Source organism: Camelus bactrianus, chromosome 14, assembly GCF_048773025.1.
Source record: "Camelus bactrianus isolate YW-2024 breed Bactrian camel chromosome 14, ASM4877302v1, whole genome shotgun sequence".
Taxonomy (NCBI): domain Eukaryota; kingdom Metazoa; phylum Chordata; class Mammalia; order Artiodactyla; family Camelidae; genus Camelus; species Camelus bactrianus.
In genome coordinates this window covers 12,384,805-12,402,958 of record NC_133552.1, presented here as the reverse complement: position 1 = coordinate 12,402,958, position 18,154 = coordinate 12,384,805, and the positions used below count along the sequence as shown (strand labels likewise).

The 18,154-nt window shown below is 43.8% G+C and overlaps 1 long non-coding RNA gene across 1 annotated transcript; it reads right to left on the bottom strand.

The window, feature by feature from the left end:
* Positions 1-3,456: 3,456 nt before the first annotated feature.
* Positions 3,457-14,357, bottom strand: LOC141579752 (uncharacterized). Its single transcript, XR_012511673.1, has 5 exons — positions 14,224-14,357; positions 10,883-10,987; positions 9,387-9,577; positions 9,041-9,117; positions 3,457-4,892 (listed from the first exon to the last, which is right to left on the bottom strand). It is a non-coding gene; the product is annotated as an uncharacterized LOC141579752 (long non-coding RNA).
* Between the last annotated feature and the right edge of the window lie 3,797 nt (positions 14,358-18,154).

Genomic DNA, 18,154 nt, shown 5'->3' with positions numbered 1-18,154 from the left:
TCCACCTGCTTTCATGTTCTCAGAGAGAGATCACTTTGCATCTTTCAGGATGAAATCCTTCACCTTCCTTTGTGAGTCCACAGTACAGCTGCACTTTTCCTTTCTTTAAAAAAAAAAAAATCCCATATGTATTAATTACAGAGTGTTGCTGAATTTCTAGAGATTCCTGAGGCACTTCCAAGCATTTAATAATTCTCATTTCTCTTGGCTGATTAGTTTTATTCTTAAAAACTTAAGTCTAGGAATGAGGACTTGCACTGCTTTGGGCTATGCATGCATCAGGTTTGATGATGCCAAATTCAAGTGGCCACTGGTGCCTTCTTTCCTGGGACCCTCATTCCCATTCATTCCCCTCCCTTTTGTTCAGAGGCAGATCGAGACTTTGGCTGGGGCTCTCTTCTCTGCTTCTGACATCAATGTTTCTCTCTCTCACTAAAGAGCCATTTGGATAATGGATATACCATGTGCTCGTTTCCCAGAAGATGCCTAGAATAACTCTCCTCAAGGAAATATTTTGAGTACTTTAAAGAATTTGAAGAATTGAAAACTCTAAGTCCATCTCACATTCTTGATACACTTGAACTCTTGGGACACAGGACATCATAGAGGACAAAGCTCTTGACTAGAAGACAGGAAACATATGTTCTTATCTTGGGCAGGCAGCTAACCAGCTCTCCGATCTTAGGCAGGTCATCGCTTGACATTTTCTTCATCTGTGGGATTGTGCTACAGGCAATCTCAGTGGACGTGGGGAGGGGAAGTACCCAGTTGCCCTGGGGACACCTGAGAGTCCATAAGGGTGCCTAGTTTCATGATCCCAAATACATGAAGTGAAATTACTCAAAATCTTCATAGAGGCTTCATTTAAAAAGCATTGAGTGAGAATATGGGTTGCAAAATGTTGAAAACACTGAGCAAGAGTGTCTTTAAAATATCCAAGAATCTGACACTTGTGAAGAGCTTCAGGTGCCTTTCATTTCTTGAACCTCTGGTCCCATCATTCATTCTTTTTTCCTCTGCACTGCCCTCCACAGACTTCTCTATAAATTATACAGTCCCCACCCAGGGTTTCTGGTCTTCTACTCCTTCAAATTTCCTAGTGAAAATAAATAATTCCTTCTACTCAGTAAGAAATGTAATCAAAACCCAAAAAATCAAGTCCTCTGAGCAGGAAGTGTTCTCAGCTGACTGTCCGCCGATGGTCCCCGATGCTTCGCTCTGCCAGCACTGGGATGCTGGAAAGAAAACTGAGCTGAAACTCAGATCTGAGTAGTTTAGCACTAACTGTGTGGATGGGGGGCATGTCATTTCATCTCATGGGGCTCAATCCCTGGATTGACAAGTCACTATCTTGCTTCCTGTACTCAAGAGTGCCAGCCTAGAATCGGCTCCCAGATGAACGCCCTTACTGCAGGAGAGCAGACTCTGGGGGCTCTTTCTGGACTTAAAGAACCTTCCAGTTCAACAGTATATTTCCCATGAGTAGATTCGGGCTGGGCTGAGGGGCAGGAGCCCATGGGGAAAACCCTCCAGGGGGAGCCAGACCAGAAAAGCAGCGCTCCGGGGACAGGGGTTTGAACAAGATAAGCCAGCTGCACTTTCTTTCCCATTCCACATCACACCTGCTGGGACACCAAGAGGGAGACTGGGAGGGCAGAATTTCTTAACAGTTGCTTGGTAGTGGTGGCACGTGGGGAACAAAGTGCAGGATCTTATTAACCGCATAGGGGTGATCAGGGGCGGAGGGGAGCAGGAAGAGGGAAGAGGACTCCTGGGAAGACGTTTGAAGATGACCATGGACAAAAATTTTTGAACACTGTTTCCAAACAAATGATATGAGCCCATATCATGTATCTGTCTTTGCCATTTGGCTTCCTGAGAAGCTGATCTAATAATGAAAATCCAAAAGACTGAATCTCAGCATGCGGCCTCGCGAGGAACTTTTCCCCCTCTAGGAGGAGGTCTTATTGTAAAGAAACAATGTGTGTCTCTCTGTGCCCCAGGGCAAGGTTCTGGAACCCTGCTGAAGGGGGACTGGTAGTGGAGGGGTGGAATGGAGGTCAGCTCCGAAGGATTAGAAGGCCCTTTCCTGGACCTAATGTTACTTGAATTGTCATGGAAAAAGGAAACTTACAATCACAACTGCAAAGAATTAACTTCCATGAATAGTGAGTAATTGGAGTGCCCTGAGCCAAAAGAAGGTTCAGCGTTCACACACACACACACACACATACACACACACACACACACACACACACACACACACACACACAAGAAAGGAATAACGACACCCGAGAAATGGACAAAATTTTTCTGATGACCATCAGGAATTGACTGCGGACGCTTCCCCCCAAAGGGCAGGCTGAGCAGTGAGGTTCTTCCTCGGACTTGGAAGCCTGTTGGTGAAAGGAATGGAAGGGCTGAGCCCATTTCGCTCCCTCCCACAGGAAGTGGTGGGCTGAAAGCTGAGCTGCAGGCTTTCCTGTGCAGCGTAAATTGGCCCAAAGTGCGCAAAACGCTCTTATCTGATGAAGAGCTGGAAGTGTGACTGTGCTCTGAAACGCTGGAAACAGCATCGCGTCTCTGCTCCCGGGTCCCTCGGTTTTCCTTTTCTCCAGTCCCTTCCTCGTCTTTGGCAATCACGCTGGGCTCTGGGTTCTTTTCTAGCTTCTCACATGGTTTTGATTAGGAAGGACAAATATAACCGAGAACAGAAATGCTCCTAGTTTTTCTCATCTTTTTTTTCAGATGAATGTGCTTAATTGTTCATTTTCTCGTATGCTCGTATCCGGGATCTATATGTGTTATATATACATAACCTGAAACCTAAAAATGTCCCTTTGATCCTATCCCTTTGTAAAAGCTGTCTTGGAAAAAAGAAGGGTTAATATGAAAGAGTCAAATTACTCTTGGCTAAAAACCACTCATTTTCTAGGAGAAATAAACTAAAATTCATTTTCTAGGAGAAATCAATCCAACATTTTGGTTTTCAGTCCTGGCTCAGCATCTAGCTAGCTGTGTGGCCTTGGAAAATTTACTTGAAGTCTCTGTTGTTAATCCTCTCACCTCTAAAAGTGACAAGGTTGGATTAGGTACTCCCAGGAAATTCTGTGGTTATCTTTGTCAGGTACGTTCGTACCACCTTCATGAGGGAAGCAGAAATGAGACTCCTTACCTGCACAGGAAAATAAAGACCCAAAAACCCAAAAATATGAAAACTATAAATATATGTATGTATATGCATGACTGGGACACACTGTGCCGTACACCAGAAATTGACACATTGTAACTGACAGTACTTCAATTAAAAAAAAAAAGAAATATGTGTCAAGATTTATAATAAAACATTCTACATTAGAATAAAAAAAAGACCTTGTAGTTACTTCCCTAATGAAATAAAAATGACCAAGGGATAAAGTTTATTCCAATTAATTGGCATCATTTTATTAACGGCTTAGATGCAGCAGGAACACGGATTACAGAGCTACGTGTTATACGCAACCAGAAAGCACACAGGACGTGTTTGCTGGAGGATGTACTGCTGTAGCTGTAGGTGGGGTGACGTAAGCTAGTGACAAGAGCACAGAATGTATAAAACCGAGCCCCAGCCTCAGCCCCACTACTCACAGTTTTATGACTTGGAACTAGTCCCTTAACCTTTCCAAAACTCAGTTTCCTCCACTGCAAAAAACCACAAATATCTGGACATCAAATTTTCAGGGACAAATGGCATAATGTATATGAAAATGACTCACGAGGTGTAGAGTACTTGCAGATACTCTTGTACACAGTCATAGTTAAATAGCCTGTCAATTAAGGAAACTGGCCATCATGATCTGTAATGTGCCTTCCACCTTTGAGCCTCCTTTGCTCCCTGACCCTGTGAAGCGTCCGCCCAGCTCCAGGCAACTTGGAGCAATACCTGCTGAGTCAGCAAGTTTGGAGAGCGAGACTAGGAGGTTCATAGACCTCACCCTTGGCTTTGCCTTACTTAATTCAGCCATTCTCCAAAGACACTGATGGGCACGTCTGCTCATCTTGTTAACCTTTAACTGCTGCTAAGATTTTCCACCCCAGGGTTCTGTGCCCTGTTATCATCAAAAACACTCTGGTTCTGAAACACAGGACACTTGCCCTCTATCAGTGTTTATGCACACAGTCTAAAGGAGAAGGGGGGAAGACAGGTTGGTAGGAACTAGGAAAAAAGTCAAGTTATGTACTTTGTTTATCATTCCAATTGAATGGTTCTTGCTTTTATTTTACCATTTATTGAAAATAGCATGTTGCTAGTAAGAGTACCCTACACTTGCAACGGAGAAATGGCTGCCTATGGAATCACCTGAAAATCTAAATCACATAATGCAAAAGTGGATTTATCGTTGGGAAGTGAAGGGGAAGTGTCTTTACCGGGGTGATGGGGTTCACAACTCTTCCTGAAGGTCCTGATGCTGGACTGTCTTCCTCTTCTAGCCTGGCAGCAGCCAGACCCCTTAAAGAGAGCTCCGTGGAGCGTGAATGTTCCCCTGTAGCAGCCTTTTTAATAGACGGTGAGAACAAGGGCAAACTCAGGCTTCAGAAACAGAGACGAAAAGGGCAGAGGCATTGCTCAAGGAAGGAAACCCCAGTTTACAATGAAAACACCCTTTGAAGTTGGTGATACTCCTTTTGGGATTTTGAGATCCGTTTGTGCTCCTTGTTCTCTGTTGCTTTCCCCCAGAGGACGGTGGGTACGCTTATGTCATCCCCCAGGAGTCTGTGTGTCACCAGCTCGGTGAGGGGCGTCTCTGCTATTTTCAGACACGACAGTGATCCAAGCCGAAGGCCACATTCCTCTTCGAGGCGGCCACTGTTCTGAAGCAGCGGTTTACTTCTAACTCTACCGAGATGTTCTTCTACAGGGGGGTGTGCAGTCAGTTGCGGAAGGGAAAACAAAAAATAAAGGGAAGAAATTTCCAGATTTGAACTAAAGCAAAAGTGACTGCTGACAGCAGACTTAACTAATGGCCAGAAGTCAGAGGTGCAGACAGGCAGTGCATGGACCCCAGGCAGGGAAGACAGCCCCTGAGACCCACAAGGGTGGGATGGATTTCGACACACCCAACAGGGCGGAGTTGATCTTTGGGGATTTGCCAGTCTTTTGTTTAAGGGTTTAGCAAATATTTTGGCAGGAAGGGGATGGTATCACAGGCTCTAATTAGCTTGAGTGGGTTTTCTCCTCCTAAGCCTTGCTTATCAGGGCCACTTGGTCCCCAGGTGTCCCGGACCTGCTAATTTCCCTCTGCCAACTCCACACCAGATGTTTTCTTAAAAACCCCAACTACCTCAACCTGGGAAGGCAGGACTGAAAGGACGCCACCAGTCCCTTTGCCTGTGACCTACTTGTATCCTCCGCCTTCAGAGATGAGCGCCCGATAAGCTGCCCACACCCCCTGGCACGGGATCCACAAGCCTGTCATTTTGGCTGGGAGGGAGGACCGCTTCTGGAGAACTTAATAAGCAGATCTTCTCAGAGATAGGAAAATTCTTGCTTAATGCCACTCTATTTCCCGTGGTTACAGCATTCGAGCTAGAGAAGATAACAGAAATCACCTGACCTGGTGTGAAGTATAAATGAAAGGTTTCTTCTTCTTCTTTTTTTTTTTTCCTCCTCGTTTTTAAGCTTCCATTTTCTTGAGGGAGGTTGGCTTTACCTTTGATAGACCAGGTTCATAGACGACAACTCCGGTTGGAATAATGAAACTGGCATGTTGTACAGTATTAAAGCATCATATAACTTCTTAGAGGATCCAGCATTGGTTTTGCATGTAGCGTTTAAGGGTTTCAGTTGCTTGATTAAGTGCGTGTCCTGTCATTGTCACTCTAGGCACATGGCCAGTGACAGAGAAGGGGTGTTGCGAAAATTATCAAAGAGCAGAGGATAGTCGATGGAACCTAAATGAAAACATCGGGTTGCTTCTGGGGGTAATTCCAGTAAAAAGCAGCTCACGTGACAGCTCCGCTGCTCCAGAAATCCCCAATCTCTAAGTCTGAGAAAAACTCAGGCTTTTAGGTTAAGCGAACGCCCCTTCACCTCAGACTGTGTCACAAAAACTGGGTCCTTGTCTGCTCTTCGTGTCCTAGTCTGGAAATGTCACTTATGGAGCGGGAACATCTGGCCTGGTGAGGTACCCCACTCCCCAGCTGCAGTGCAAAAGCAAGGTAATTGTCAGAAAGCGATTTTCAAAGTTGAAAATGTACACATTCCGAAGCCTGCAGAAGCAGACTTTGGGGTTTCACTGCACAAAGGATATAATCACAAATGATCTCTTTTCTTATAATAGTCCAAGTAAACAAATGTCACAGGCATTTTTGCAATTTAGCAGGTCTGCAGTTCATCAGTTTGTCAGGAAGCTAAACAATATACCTATTAAAACTCATTAAAAAATTGGAAACTCTAATTCTGACTTTTATTTATAACTCCAGTGCAGTGAGCTGGCACCAATCTCTTAGAGAGACTTTATTTTTCCCCAAGAGAGACACAGTATGACTCTGAGTCAAAACCAAATTGATTCCAGCTTTCTGATTTATGAGCTTCCTTTTGGTTTTCTGCTGCCACGGCGGGTGCTGCTCTATCATTGGGCCACTGGTTCCACGTGGACGTTCTTTCCCTAGGGAGACCGTGGAAAGTGAAGGGACAACATCCAGCCGCCCAAACTCAGTTTGGAAGTGAGACAGGCCAGACCCCTTTTCCAGCAATGAGAGTTAATATACGATCAAAATCATAGCACCTTATTACCAGTGGGGATGGGGACAGGGGTGAAGACACCAAAGCCCATTTTATTACATCCATCAGTTGGGTAGTGACTTTCTCAGATCAGCTCTTGGTAACTTCATTTTGATCTCCCTCAATAAAAAAGTTTGATCAAACAAATAAACAGAAGCAAAAGACACAGTACACAGTAGAAATGTCCTAGGCTTTGTAATCTGGAAATCTAGGACATACAGACTGGCTCCACTTTTCACTATACATACGATTTGATGAATTACTCCAGTTTTTGAAGCTTGAGCCTCAGTATCTTCAGACGTACAAAGAATGTGATAACATAATATTACATATTTTAGGATGTTGCCTTGAGGGTTCAAACCTTTCCAAATGAAATGATTGTACAGCCTGATTGTACAGCTTGGCACATGGCACATCCCAAATAAAGAGAAGCCGTAATTGTTATTTTGTCAAATGCTTTTTCTGCATCCATTGAGATGATCACGTAGGGGTTTCTCCTTCATTCTGTTAATGCGGTGTGTTACATTGATTAATTTTTGTATAATGAATTATCTTTGCATTCCAGGAATAAATCTCACTTGGCCATGGTATATAATCTTTTTAATATACTGTTAAATTCAGTTTGCTAGTATTTTCTTGAGGATGTTTGCATCAATATTCCTAAAGAATACTAGCCTGTAGTTTTCTTATAGCCTCTTTGCTGGGTTTGCTATCAAGGTAATGCTGCCTTCATATCATGAGTTAGGAAATGTTCTTTCTTCTTCAATTTTTTGGAAGAGTTGAGGATTAGTGTGCATTTTTCTTTAAATGCTTGGTAGGATTCTCCAGTGAAGCGATGTGGCCCATGACTTTTCTTTGTTAGAAGGTTTTGATGATGGATTAATTTTCATACTAGGTATAAATCTACTTGCATTCCCTATTTATTTGTGCTTCAGTACTGGTAGATTTGGTGTGTTTCTAGGAGTTTGTCCATTTTATTTAGGTTATCCAATTTGTTGGCATACAAGTGTTCATGATATTCTCTTATAAAATAGTTTTTATTTCTGTAAAATCCGTCATAATGCCCCACTTGATTTCTGATTTTAGCTCTTTGAGTTTCCTCCCCTTTTTCTTAGTCAGTCTACCTACAGGTTTGTCAGTGCTATTGATCTTGTCAGAGAATCAAATTTTGGTTTCATTGATTTTTCTCTACTGTTTTCCTATTCTCTGTTTTGTTTATCTCTGCTCTAATTTTTATTATTTCCTTTGGTTCAGTTTACTTTTCTTTTTCTAGTTCCTTAAAGAGTAGGTTGGGTTATTGATTTCAGAATTTTCTTTGTTGAATGTAAGCATTTATAGCCATAAATGTCCCTCTTGGCATCACTTTTCTGCATCTTGTAAGTTTTGGTATGTTATGTTTTTCTTTTCTTTTTCATTTGTCTCAAAGTATTTTCTAATCTCCCTTGTGAGTTCTTCTTTGACCCACTGGTTACATAACAGTTTTTAAGAGTATGTTGTTTAATTTGCACATATTTGTGGATTTTCCAGTTTTCCTTCTGTTATTGATTTCCAGCTTCTTTCCCATATGATCAGAAAATAAACTTTATATGGTTTCAATCTTTTTAAATTTAATAAGATTTGTTTTGTGGTCTAGCATAGGGTCTGCCCTGGAGACTGTTCCATGTCCAATTGAGAAAAATGTGTAGTCTGTTGCTGGGTAGAGTGTTCTGTGCATGTCTGATAGCTCCAGCTGGTCTACAGTTGTTCAAGTCAACGGTCTCCTTATTGATCTTCTGTCTGGTCGTTCTATTCATTATGGACAGTGGGGGTATTAAAATCTCCTACTATTATCTTATAGCTATTTATGTTTCCCTTCACTTTTGTCAGTGTTTGCACGGTATATTTTGCAGCTCTGATGTTTTGTGCGTATATGTTTATAATTGTTATATCTTCTTGATGAATTGGTATTTTTATTAACATATAATACCCCTCTTTGTCTCTTGTAATAGTTTTTGACTTAAAGTCTATTTTACCTAATACTAGTATAGCCACCCCAAATCTCTTTTAGTTACTGTGTGCACGAAATATCTTTTTCATCCTTTCCTTTCCAACCTAATTCTGTCTTTAGAGATACAGTAAAACCGGGCACTTGATGATTATAATGTGGTAAGTCTGGGAATCAGACTTCCCCGCTTCCCCAGAATTTGATTTTTTATTGTTTGCTTGATTGCTGAAGGCTGTGATAGTTCATTTGTTTTGAGACTTTTCCAAACCATTTTTGCAAAGTGTATTCCTTACCATGGATGCTCACCAAAGTCTCCTTTAAGCTTGTGTTCTGCTAATATTTTGGTAGAAATTTCCTTGAATGCCAGGAGCTGAAACAGATAAACAAAAATCACAGAGAACAAGAAAGAGGGGGAGTGCGGTTACCACTCCCAGTCTTGTAGACTGACTCTGTGCTGGGGCGGGGGGAACTCCTGCCATTTAGTTTACTTTGACACTAAGAATCAGCTTTAGGTGAAAGTTTAAGGTCTTCTTAGTTTTTTTCCTGAGCATATGTCTTACCTGGTTATGCACATGGCTTTCTAAATTCCACTACACAAATGGCTGCTTTTGAATCTCTTGGTTTCCCAAAGAGTCTCACCTCGCTTTCTCCTCCGGACCTTAGATAGTCAGTTGCATGTCTCCAGTGGGCGTTCACTGCTGCAGGTTTCTGGGGGTGTGTGCAGTGTGTGACCCCCTTACAGCTGTTACAAACAGCGCCCCAACTTTCCTGCATATGTTCTGAGTCACGAGAGAGACAGCGAGTCGGATCTTCAGGTGTCCCCAGCCAGGCTAGAACAGATGCACACGATAATTTGCAAATAAGTTCTGCTCTCTCCCTCTGGCTTAGAGAGAGAAGCTGGGAACTGAGTCGCCACACTCAAGGCCAAGACTGTTTCCATTCTGGCAAGTGTGGGTTTGTGGTTTTTGTTTCTTTCTTTGTTGATGACGTTATGGAGGAATGTGGAGTTTGGAGCGTCCCGGCTCACCATTTTGCTCATGTCTCATCATTATTGTCTTCTGTGAATTTATCACATACCAAAAACTGCACTGAGCTGGTTATTTTCTCTTTGCCTTCCAGACCCACTCTCCACCCTTCTCTGTTCCAGTCTGTGCCCTGCAGGCTATGTCAATGGGTTCTCAGCCCCAGAGGGAGGAGAGGAAGGTTGTGCACGTAATGCTTTTCCTGCAGTGTACACAGGTCGGCTGCATCTTTCCATCAAATGTCACAGCCCTGATCCACTGACCCTCTCCCTATAGCTACCTATCCTGAGATCTGGAACTGGCACATTTTCCTTCTGACCTGGCAGAAACAGAGATCTTACCCATCGCTATCACCTGCTGTTTTAGCCCCAACGTCCTTCAACATCTTTTGTATGTGTCTCTAAATCTTTCCATATCTTTGTAGATCACTCTTTTATTAACACTCCTCACTTACTCAGTCTGAGAGTGCCATCTGTTTCCTGCTGGAACTCTAACACACTGCACGACTGGCTGCTATTTCTCTTTCTCAGAAATGCTTCTCATTCTGGTGAAATGTGCTCAGATACCGGCAGATTATGGAGGCTACTTTGGGTTAACAGATAGGAATTCACTTTCCTGAACAAATTTGTAATATTTATCAGGATGATACTCAACTTGGGGGTTCAGAAGATGCCTCTTATTAAACACACAGCCCTGGTCCTGTATCTGAAATGTGAACACACGCGTGGCGCAATTCCTTCAAGACGAGTGAGTGAAAAGGGATGGGCAGAGCGGAGCAGAGCAGCTATCCCACCGCCGGCCCCATCCCAATACCCGTCCTGCGGTGTAACCTGCTTTCCCCCAGACTGAGAAGATAAGGGCCCAGGGAGATGGCTAGCGTCTGCTGTGTCTAGAAATGAGCGACCTAGGGGGTGAGATCAAATATATTAATTGCTCCTTCTCTAAATGGCACCCCTTCACTGTTCGCACGCAGTCTTCCTAAGCAGAGACTTGATGAGACCCATTTCCTTTGACAGACACCTCAGTGGCTGCCCTTAATCACAAGACAAAGAATGACAAAGACTCAGCATGTGGGCGGTCACTCCCATTGCCACCTCCCCTGGCATGACTTACCCCAAAGCTGCTTTCAAGCCATAGAACTGTTTCCATCACAGCTTTCCAGGTACCCAATACTCATACAGTTTTTCATCCAAGGTAAGCATATTTTCCAACCTTGTCCTATAAGACAAAATAGGTTCCAAATTCTAAAGCATAGCATTACACCGTCTGGCCCCAGTCTTCCATCTAGCATCGTGGCATTTTTCCTCTTCCTCCTTTGTGCCATGCATGTAGTCTTTTGCAATGTTCATAGCACATGCTGGATGTCTGAAACATTTGTTAGACTAATATTGATACAATCTTACGAAATAAAGTTCTCTTTAAACACACCTAACATTTAAATCTGAGCCAAGTATGTTTAAAACATCGCAGCAGCACCAGAAATAGCTGTGAATTGGCTCGGAGCATTTGCCCATACATTTATTTGTATGTATTTGAGGAATAGAAAAGGTCTTTTCGATGAACCGTTGGGAGATAGATTCCTGATAGAGCACAAGCTACCCGTTCAAGCCCAGCATGGCTTGAATTGCCCTTTCACACGGATGGCCCTGATGACACGGGGCCTCTCACAGCAGAGTGACCAGCGCCTTCACACGTGCGGTCAAATTTCTTCTTAGTTGTCGGGCAGCTCTCCAGACTGTAGCTGACCGTTCCAAGCCCCACGCAAACACCAAACTCCCGCCGATCCCCCAAGTTGTCTCAGTTTTACTCTCCTTGGAAAAGCCAATCACGTCATTTATCTGCTCCCTCTTTTCAGGCAGCCTTTCCAGGTAAGCCTATTAACCCCAATTTGCCGACTTTACATTAGAATTTCAACTTCAGTTTCTTAAACAGGAGAGTGAAACAAAACAGCACCTTTAAAAGCAGAGTTGAAAAATGTTAAATGCATTTAGAGAAGAGAAACCAATTCTGAATATAGTCAACCATAGATGACTCATTCGTGCAATGGCGAGTAGAGAGCGTGGCAAGTTCATACAGGGGTGAATTTCATTCCCTGATACCCATGGAGAGGCTGGTCTGCGTCAGGCCTGAGCTGAAAGCTGGGGAGGGATGGAGACAAAGGGACGCCACTGCCTCCCAGAGCACGCAGGCTTGTGGGAACAGAAGATGGGTACTAACTGTTGTAACCCAGTTATTAATCTTAAACCTCACTCTTTAGATGATATTTTCATCTAAAACCTTTTATTGAGCATTTACTGTGTGGTGGGAAATCATTTCACCTGGATTACATCACTGAAATCTCATGGCAATTCTATAAAGTGGGTGTTACTCTTTCCCCTTCAGAGATGAGGCAATCGAAGCTCAGAGAGCATGAGTAACGTACGGTTCAATCAGCTAATAAACCCATGCTCACGAGCAGCAGAAATTAATCACTGGAGTTATATTTGTAGACAGACAAGCCTTGAAAACATTAAAACATAGTAACATCGCCAAGGATACAAATAATCCTAAAACCGAATTGTCTATTCCTGGATAATAATAATTCAAAATATTCCAAATATGTGGTGGTTGGTAGTTGATACCCCAAGAGTTGCTTTTTGTTCAGAGTAGTTTCTTTACCAAAATCTTTTTAAAACAAATAAACCCATTGGAAAATATTTTCAAAATCTTTTTTTTTTTAAAGCAGCAAAAATAAATTTAGACGCAGCAAAAATGATTGTCGATCTTGATCTCAGCACAGGATTTATCTTCATAAATAAGCCAGGATGGTATGTGGATGTGTGGTCAAAAGTGATAAGATTATAGACTATCAACTAGAAACACAGTCACAATAGTGGAGTCTGGGAGTGCAGATTTCTTAGATTTGGCATATTTGAAATAGCTTTATTATTATTATCAGTGTTTCAGCATATTTTGAAAGCGGGAACAGTGGGCTAGGACAGAATAATACTATCACTGTGGGGGGCTGGTTTCTCTGTAACTTCCAACACAGGAACAAAGTATGCATTCCAATTACTTCCATTAAGAAACGGCAATTGCTAAAATTTGGGGAATACGCCTCTTTTTCTTTTTCTTTTATTAAAATTTTTTAAATTGAAGTATAGTCAGTTTACAGTGTGTTAATTTCTGGTGTACAGCACAGTGATTCAGTTATACATATACATATATATTCCTTTTCATTTTCTTTTCCATTATAGGCTATTACAAGGTATTGAATATAGTTCCCTGTGCTACACAGTAGGACTTTGTTGTTTATCTGTTTTATATATAGTAGTTAGTATCTGCAAATGCCGAACTCCGAGTTTATCCCTCCACCCTCCATATCACTCCACCCCTCCTCTCTTTCAGTGAAACTTTTCTAGAAGCCGTAGGATGGGTGTTGTTGAGATCCTGAGAACCGTCTTCACATACTGAAGGTGAAGGACTGTGGTTAGCCACAGAGTGATCCTGGCCTTGAGTTTTGTCTGCAATCTGGTTTGCACAGAGGCCAGAAATAAGAAGGTAGAGTCAAGAAAAACAGCTGAACAAAACCTAAACTTCCTTTCAAGAGCTCCCTGCACAAATGCCAAAAAAAAAAAAAAAAAAGAAAAGAAAGAATGGACCCCAATTGGAAGATGGCTCAAGAATTCCATAATCCAGATTTCCCCTACCCGGGAAACAATAATTAGCGTGGACGCATGTGGACCAGAAGGCCCTGCAGCATCTTTGGGAAGAAAAGAAAACCAAGAGACTTGAGCTGCACTAACAAAGTCAATCAGCAGAAACTGGAGTTTTCAGTCCAGGGTCCCAGACGCACCAGAAAGAGCAGACCTCTGTGAGCACGCACACGCCTGTGCTGTGGGCCTTGGGGGGCCAGGGCAGAGCTGAAGGAGGGGACAGGGTAGCATCGTTTAGTGGGTAAGCAAACCTGCCCCAGAGGTAGGCAAGGCATGTTCAAGTAGTGCGAACGCTTTTAAACCTGGGGGGAGAAGCAACTGTCATTTAAATCTTGGAATAGGATCTATTTAATAGGATTTACTCATTTGTTGTATGTATACACGTGGCCCAAAGTGCAAAGACACAGGATATCAACTAGAAACACAAATTCGGTGATTGGACTTCCACCAGCTGTGTGCCCTGGAGCACTTGGCTTTACTTTTGTCAGCCTCAGTTTTCTCATCTGTAAAATGGAGATGTGAGAGGACTTAATTCATAGGCTTCTTGTAAGCAGTGAGATAAGACTGACACTGCCTGGCCCTTAGTAAGTATTTCATCTCGTTCAATGTTACTGTTACCATCATTGATCTACATTGTATATTTAGACCATAAATCTTGCACTTAATTTGCTGTGATTTGCCAAGTCTTTGAAAAATTCCTGTCTGTCTGTTTACCCCTCCATTCCCTCCCCAGCTATTTTCTGACACTGAAGAATTTACCTGGGATGTAAATGAAGTCTCATTTCCTGAAACTGAAATAAGTGTGTCTCCTAATGGGTTCCTCCTCACACATTTTCAGAAGATCTTTTTCCGAAATCCCACCAGACGTTCTCCAAGGATGACCTAAACCCAGGTGGTCAGTTGGTCCTATAGGTTCCAACCAGAGAAAACAAAAAAGTGAAACCTTCTAGGGGGCAGAGAATCTCCTTTTGTGATCCTCTTCCACAGGCCCTAGAACCCAGCTCTCGTGGCAAGTGTCAGCGTGGGTGGCCGGCCAGCAGACGTGGAAGGACGGTGGGTGTGAGAGGCTGGCTCCTGTCCAGCGTGATCTCTTCCTGATGTTCCAGAGACAGGCCAGGTAGGCAAGCAGGAAACAGAAGATGACTAGACTCCAGGAGGATTTTCATTCCATTTGGATCACCTTGAAGGGATACCCTAATCTATACCCGTGTTTCCCAAACAGAGCTTATGGGGGATCCTACGGAGCACAGAGATGGGTGCTGTGGGGTGTGGCAGGATGTTTGGCTCGCCTTCCTCCCGGGAGCCGGGTCAGCATTAGCACCGTTCTCCCCGCCCCCAAGCCCTGCTCATACCCAATCTGACCTTTCACCACTTTTCCTCCTGCCATGCCCTTCTGTCATGTTATCTCCACTGCACCTCTGTGTTAGACGAGGGTGCTTACCTTGGCTGTACCAGGTCCCACCTTCAATCAGGATGTTCACCAGGTGTTTCAAAATCATCTTAGAGGAATGCAGGCTGTGCTCCAGGACGACCCTCCCTCCCTCCCTCCTTCTCTTCCTCTCTGCATTCCTGCCAATATGTGTATTGACTGCCTGCTATATGCCTGGCACTAAGACTTTGTTAATTATCTGGGTTTAGGCTAAGCTTTTAAATTTAAAGATGACAATAAATAGTGTTGAAAGCACCTTGAAAGGGAAGAAAATTTGTGGGAGTGTTGAATAAACGCACCGGAGTTAGTTAGAAAAATTGTGAAATGATTTGGGCTCAGATAAGTTTAGACTTAACGGTAGCACCGGGGCAAACAGCAAACCACTGAGAGTAGGTGGAGTGAGAGCGAGTGAGCAGAGAGAGCGCAGCAAATCACATCAAACGTGTTTGCTGATATGCCTCTCCCATTCGTTCTGAGCTGTGCCAAGGACTGTGGGCGCTGAGAGAAGAGTGGAAAAGATGCTTGGGGGGGTCTTAAGGCAGGTGCCACATTGGAACTGCTGAGCACTGCAGCCCACGTGGGCTCCCGGGATTCCCAGCCCCTCCTGAGGTTTAGCGGTCTCCTAGGAAGGAGTCGGTTTCCTGCAGTGAGTCAGCCAGCATCGAGGAGGACTTTCCTGACCTCAGCTCCCAAGCGGCTCCCTGAGACTTCACTACTGAAAAGGGCACTGGAGTGTAACACCACCAGAGCCCACACGTTATTTATTTTGGGGGTATTAAGGGACATTTTGACCGAAAGTGGCCCAGCACCCATGGAAACCCTGAGTAGTGGCTTGGCATCTTAGGGTGCTGTCTGCTGTGCCTCGTGGAAGGCCCTGGAAGGGTCAGCTTCAGTCTGGAAATCAAAAGAGACGGATATTAATGTGAAAGTGTAACCCAACTTACTCTCTTTCTTCTAACAAATGCCCCAAACTCACAGCAAAAGCACGTAACCCCCTTGGATATCCAGATATATTGCTTAAAGTCAGTTTGCTTTTATTGGTTTAATTCTGTTGGCGCTGGACGTTGGAGGCACAGTGCAGAGCTACAGCGCTTTGACAAGTATTTTGAAGATCTCAATACTTTGCTTTTTCTAGTCCCACTCTTTTTTTCCAGTGGAGCCTAATATCTTCCAGCCCCAGGCTTGCGAGCCCATGTTCGTCTCTGTGACTGACCCCATAATATTTACTTCTAACATTCATAAAAATACCCTGCATGCCAAAAGCTGCTGGCTGCAGGAAAGCGATAAAATATAAAAATATTTAATCAGCCAGTGGGAATTCCCTTACATGGGAAATCAAAGGCTCCCTCAGAGGCCCGCAGTGACCTTGGAAGACCGGCAGATTCAAGCCACATTGAAGGATGTCAGCAGGAGGGGACGCCCGCGGAGAACCCACTCGGATCAGGGCCCCTTCACGCCCTCCGGGAAGCGGCCTGAGGGAGGTCTCTGCTGCACTGTCCCGGGGCCCCAGGCAGGTGTGTCAAGGCACTGTGTGGCTTTACCACGGGGTTTCTGTAGCTTGTCGTGTCTGCCCCAGGGCCATCCCGCCATGGGACACCTACTCTGTTCCTCTCCCTTGCTATGTGCAGGATTTAGACTGTTTCTCCTAAAAGCGGCACCTTGGACGTTTTCTCTGGCTTTTTCTGTTGCTTTTTCAGTTTCTGTTTTTCCCAGCTTTCTTGAGATATAATTGACGTATAACATTGTGTAAGTTTAAGGTGTACAGTGTGATGGTTTGATACACATAGATGCTGTGGAATATTTACCACCAGAAGGTTAGTTAACACACCTTCGGTGTTTTAGGGAAGAAGTTCTACTGCGGTGGTGCAGGAGGTGATGTGGGGGGAGAAACACCCCAGGGGAAGGAGGTCTGGAATCCAGCCTTCACTCTGCTGCTGCTCACTTGCCCAAGCCACTGCGCATCCCTGGAAGTTGGATGTATCTGTGGTCATTGGCCCTGGTGGTTCCAGGAAGCACCCCGAGCTTAGAGAGGGGGTGACGTGGAGTAGCTGGGTGTCTGGCCCCTCCCTATGTCAATCAGTTCTGTCTTATTGATACTACACTTCGGGTTATACATAATCTTTAATTCACAAAAAGTTATCTTACTGTTAAAAAGAAAAATTTAAAAACCACTGGACCAAAAAGAGACTCCAGTTCCACGTTAGCATTATCTGGGTCTCAGTAGTATCCCAGACTCCAATTTCCCTTCCCACGGCATTCCCCACTAAAAGCTGGTCAGAACTCATTTGAAGCTGTCAGGGCATAAGCACCCGGCCAGGGTCCATCTGAGAGGTGAGGCTGTGGGGCACGGCTCAGGGGCGCCACCGTGCTTTTGCGCAGGATGGTGCAGGTCCATGAGCTACAAGCTGAGCCAGTTGGCGGGGTGCCTTTCTCTCCTTTGGGGTTACTTTCTACAAGACTGGTACCAAGGCTGCGTACTGAGTCCTGATGGTTCGCCATTTTTTTTTTTTTTTTTAAAGGAATCAGTTCCCCTCCCAGGACTCAGGAAATCCTGGAGGGTTGTCCTGGGACACATGTGAATGACAGGCAGGAGGACAACAGAACCACTTAGCCTCTCGCTCTGATGCTTTGCTATGAGGCTTGACCTGAGAGGCTCCTTCCCAGAGGCTGCTCAGGACTCGATGCAAATGCATTCCTGAGAAGTCTACCAAAGGAGCGGATCCAAACCACAGCAGGGATTGCCACCAGCACAGCTACACTTCTCATACCTTCCTTTTTTTTTTTTTTTTTTTTGCTCCAAAAGTCTCATGTTAAGCTACGCAGAATGATTTCAGATTATTCCATTAACACATCATTTTGTCATTTAATTCCCATTTATCATGCTAGCTGTCCCACCTAAGTTTTGTCCTTGATTCAGTGTCTGCCAACAAGATAATACCGACTCAAAATTCTATTACCAACTCACACGAAAGGTGACAAAAGCAGGTTTTGCTGGCAATGTGTAAAGAACATTGCAATCCAATTGCTTAATATTACCTAGAATCCTAGCAACAAAAGATAGTTCTCATTAACATGTTATTGTTTGTTCTTCTGCAGTTTCTCCATGTGTACAGAACATTTTTTACAGTGATAAGATCATATAATGCACAGTTTCAAAATCTGCTATTTTGCCTTTAAACAACATAGCCTGAACATTTGCCCATGTTAATAGTCTACAATATAATTTTTAATGGCTATATAAGGTATATAATTTACTTACCT